This window comes from Triticum urartu, chromosome 3 (assembly GCF_003073215.2).
Source record: "Triticum urartu cultivar G1812 chromosome 3, Tu2.1, whole genome shotgun sequence".
Lineage (NCBI taxonomy): Eukaryota > Viridiplantae > Streptophyta > Magnoliopsida > Poales > Poaceae > Triticum > Triticum urartu.
In genome coordinates, this window is record NC_053024.1 from 418,716,065 (window position 1) to 418,721,359 (window position 5,295).

A 5,295-nucleotide genomic window follows, 5' to 3' on the forward strand; every position below is an offset into this window, starting at 1 on the left:
CTGCCTCTTGGAGCACACAGCACAGCACAGGAGATGCATGCTACACTGAATCTGATCTGATAAAAGTCGATGGGCTTCTGTCAGGCGAGCGCGAGTACCGGCGCTGAGACAGTCGATCGGCTGATAATTTCTTACTTATGACCGAGGAATGCATTTCTTTTTGCTGTAGAATCATGGCAATCATGATGTTCCTTCAATCCTTTTTCCTTTTTCTTTCCTTGAAAGAACCCGCGGCTCGGCGTGGCAGCTAGTCAATTCTACGCGGTGCTCTCAAAGTTGAAACTGCCGCTGTGGACTGTAGTTGATTTGGTGACCTGCACATCTCACTGTGCAGTTTCCTGTCCGCTGCCGGAAACAGTAGGCGACCATGACCTCTGCGCGCTCATAATAGCCGTCGATTGCGCCGGTACAGGAACTTCCAGGAAATAGAGAATTGGAGCATCGTCCTACGCTCTGAGCTTCAGAAATGCTGGCGAGAATGAATTGCCGTCAGATGTTAATTTGCGTATAAGAGCAAACTAGATTGTTTCTGGGGAGCCTAGAGAGACGGAGAAACAATATACACATTTGTTGTTGTGTTCTTTTCTAACCGGGCTGGAAAGGGAGAAAGCGGGCTTAAAGCATCAAAACCCATCGTACTTGCAAACTAATCTGTAGTTGTATGGTTAGGAGGACAGTGGTATATATCCGGTTCATCAAAGTTGAAACCTGGATTTGACATTGGTGCTTGTATTCAGTTTTGGGTGGCGCTCCCTGCTCCCTGGCAGGCATGGTGCTCGGCAGCGGTTGCTACGTCCGATGGCTCTGCTCCTAGTCTGCCGTGGGCAGATCTGACACGACGGCTGCTGTTTTGGCGACCGGTGGCCTTCCCGAGGTGCGGCTGGCTGCTCTGTGTCTCTTTGTTGACGGGTTGGCCTTGGTTTGATGGTCTTGCCAACACCGGTGTGGATCATTGAGGTGGTGTTTGGAAGCTCGGGTGAAAACCCTATCTTGGTCTTCGGCCTATGACTAGCGATGGTAACGCCTGTGGGTGTCGTGGACCTTCTTGGAGGCATCGTTGTCTTGCTTTCTCACCCCTCGCGCTCAGGGCGGTCGATGCAACTCCGGGGGGAAACCTAGATTCATGTGATCAGACGAAGGCGGTGTCTTGACATCGTATCCCCTCTCGAGGGCTTTGTCTTTGGAGCGGGGCATTGGCAAGAGGGACAAGTGGAAGATGGTGGTTGTTGGCGTCAAGGCTTCTGTGGCAACAATGGCCATGCCAAGCGAAGTCGGAGGCGTGACACCAGATGCGGTAGCCGACTCTTCTCCGTCGTGTTCGTGTGATTACCTCGAGTTGTTTTGGTACAGTGAAGTCGGAATTGCGGCGGCGGGGCCCCTATGGCAACGATGGCATGCAACAGGTTGTTCGTTCGGTGGTCTCCCGCGGTGCCAACCATGCATAGTTCTTCTTCGGAGCTCTCCATCGGAGTTGGAGCTGCGTAGCCTTCGGTGCGGGTGGCTGGGCATGGCACGGTTCGACTTGTGTTTCCAAACTGCCTCTACGATGCGGGTGGGGTCGACGTTCGTCTTCGGCGAAGTCGGAGTCACTTGCACGGAGTCTAGGTAGGGCGATGACGCCTGTTGGGAAGAAGAGACGCCGATGACGTCCGAGTGTATCTTGACGAGGCCCTCCTTGTTGAGGTGTGTAGGATATTTTTGTGTGCTGCTCGGCGATTTATGACGGTTTTAGCCCTTCTATTCCATTAATTAACCATGCAACTCTCTTCTGCTTATTTGATGGACTTCTGCCTCCGTTTCAAAAAAACATTGGTGCTTGCATTATTTGTATATTTATTTCAGACTTTCAGTGATGTCTGTCACTGGGAGGAGATGCTCCCATCGACTGCGATGTGTCGATGGAGACTTCGTAAAAATCTCAAGATGCTATGCCGGCTCAGTCTCTCATAAGTTCTCATATGTGTAGGGTGTGTAGGTGTGCGTTCATATGGGTGACTTGATGCTCGTGTATGCGAGCAACTTCGATTGTACCGTATTTTAAAAAACATTGTACTCGACCCGAATCGGCACAAGCATTATAAGATGAAAACCTGATGACACAACAAAGCTAAGACCTAACAGTTTTGGAACTACTAAAACATGAAGATAAAACTCCAGACAACATTGCACTTACCTTGCTAACTAATTCACTTCAGAGTATCTGTTGTTGTCGTTGTTGTGGTGTTTTCCCATTTACTTATTGGCATTTGCTATTGACAGGTGCATTTCCCTCGCAACGAGGAGGTCCCGACTTTGAACCCTGTCATTATACCGGTACTTTTTCCCCGAAAAACTAGGAGCCCTCGCTAAGGGCGATTAGGGTTTCAGTGGATACGGCGGCGTTCGCTGACACCTCGTCGGTGAGTCGCACAACGAACAGGGCTGAGGATGGCCTCGTCCTCAGAGCCTAACAAAGGAAAGCAAGGGGCTGCGCCGGACAGGTCGGCAAGGGCTCAGATGGAGGAAGCCATGGGTAGATTGGATCTCACGGAGGAGGAAGCCACCCCTCTGGTGGTGGATGATCTGGAGGAAGGGCATCAACAGAAGTGGGCGATTGCTGGGAAAATTCTGCACCGCAAGGTGTTCCATATCCAGACAATTGCAAACGCCTTGAGGCCGGCATGGGGTAACCCTAGGGGGCTGTTCTTTAAGCCGGCGAGGGAAAATATCTTCGTGGCGGAGTTCGAGAATCGACGCGATCGTGATCGCGTGCGGGATGGATCTCCGTGGCACGTAAGTCGGCATGCAGTGATACTTACTGAGTTTGAGGATAGTATGCGGCCGTCGGAGCTCAGCTTTGACAAACTCCAGATGTGGGCTAGGGTTTTGAACCTTCCCTTCAACATGCAAAACGAAGTCAGGGGTTTGGCGGTGGCAAGACAGATTGATAATCAGGTAAAATCAGTTCAGTTTGATCCCGTGGGGGGGTTTTTGAGAGCCCGGGTTACAGTTGATGTATCTAAACCCTTGCGGCGTTGGATCTTAATTGACTCTGCAAAGAGAAAGGGGAGGGACTGGTATGATGTGCAGTATGAGCAAGTTCCCAATTTTTGTTTCTCCTGTGGTCGACTTGGCCACGCGGATATTGTCTGTCCTACGCCTAGTACTCGAGATGAGAATGGAGATTTGCCGTTTAATACAAGTATGAGAGCACCAGAGGACAAGAAACTTGCTGCCTCAGGAGATAGTGCATCAAAAGAGCAGCAGAGTTCAAATAACAGCAGGGTTGATGCGAAGGAGCCAAAGAAGAAAGCTACGGGTTCAGCTGAGGTTACTTCCCCAGTAAAGTATAGAGAGAATACAAATAAAAGAAAGGGAGGCCCGCAGCAGAATAGGGTCTACAGGAGGGTGGATCTAGAGGCATTGGCGGCAGGTGCAAAAGATCATGGTACTGGCACAGTTGCGCATATGGATATAGTGGTTTTCAATTCAGGTGGAAAGGACTCTAACGTAGGGCTAAAAGTTGGGGAGGATTCAACAGTTGAGCCTGATCCAAAGAAGAAGAAACCTACGCCACCAACTTCGGAAGACTCGGCAGCGGCTGATAGTCAGCCCTGCCGGAGCCAATGAATTGTTTAAGTTGGAACTGCCGGGGGCTTGGGAACCCCGAGGCAGTTCGAGAGCTTCACAAAATTGTGAAGCAAGAAGGGCCTTCCCTAGTTTTTGTTATGGAGACGAAGATTAGGGCGAAGAGAGTGGAAAGATTACAGCAAACACTTGGGCTCGCGGGATGTTTTGCGGTGGATAGTAATGGGCTTAGTGGTGGAATTGGACTGTTTTGGTCCAAAGACATGATAGTTGATCTCAAAAACTTCAGTTCTGGTCATATCGACGTTATGGTCCGGAAAGCTGATAATAGTACTCCCGAATGGAGATTTACGGGGTTCTATGGAGCTCCAAGGAGTGAGGATAGGCATCATAGCTGGAGATGTCTACGCACACTGCACGCTATTCAACATCAGGCATGGATGTGTGTTGGAGATTTTAACGAGACGTTGTATGGCACTGAGCACTTCAGTCGAACGGCTAGACCGGAGTGGCAGATGCGGGCGTTTCGCGAGGCTCTGGAAGAGTGCTCTTTGTAGGACATGGGCTTCTCAGGCGTACCCTTCACATGGGATAATAGGCAGGCGGGTGGACATAATATTAAAGCCCGTCTTGATCGAGGTGTAGCAAATGCCGAATTTCTGCAAAGATACGAGCTTTCTCGTGTACGTCATATTAGTTCTATAGAGTCAGACCATTGTTTTGTACTTGTTGAAACTTGTGATTCTTTGAATAAAAGGGGACCAAAGCAATTTCGGTATGAGGATGTATGGCAGTCTCATGCGGAGTATGACAATGTTGTAGCAGAAATGTGGCGGCGGAACCATACTGGGCATGGTCTTGCATCGATATCAGCTACTTTGCAGTGTATGCAGAGGGAGCTGGGTTCTTGGGGAGCTAGGGAGTTTGGCTGCCTAGAGAAAACTGTAAGAAAATTACAGAAAAAACTTGAGATGGTTCGAAAGCAGTCTGTTGGCAAGGGACCTTCTGAGGAGGAGAAATCTGTCGTTGTTAAACTGCGGGAGGCTCTCCGGCAGGAGGAAGTGTGGTTACGACAGATATCGAGGGTGCCATGGCTGCGTGAGGGCGACCGCAACACAAAATATTACCAGGCCCAAGCAGCTCAGCGTAAGCGTATGAACAGAATTTCCAACCTTCAGAGAGCGGACGGTTCAGTCTGTAATTCTGAAGATGAGGACAAAAGTGAGGTACAATCGTTCTACCAAGCGTTGTATACCTCACAAGGTTTTAATGTAATGGATGAATTGCTACAGTTTGTTCCTGAACGGGTTACGATGGAGATGAACACAGACCTGGATAAACCGTTTGAGGCAGATGAGGTACGGACAACACTCTTTCAGATGTCGCCATCCAAAGCTCCGGGTGTTGATGGATTCACCGCGGGGTTTTTTCAGAGGCACTGGGAACTCATACAAGATGATCTAGTGCCGGCGATACTTGACTTTGTTAACGGAGGGGAACTTCCGCCAGGCTTTAATGATACATCAATTACCCTCATACCGAAGGCACGGCACCCCCAGTCCATTACACAGTACCGGCCTATATCCTTGTGCTCAGTTCCTTATAAAATTGCTGCGAAGATGATTACTAATCATCTCAAAGAATTAATGAATATAGTTGTGGGTGAGGAGCAAAGTGCGTTTGTTCCTGGTCGTCTGATCACAGATAATGTGCTTGTTGCATTTGAGA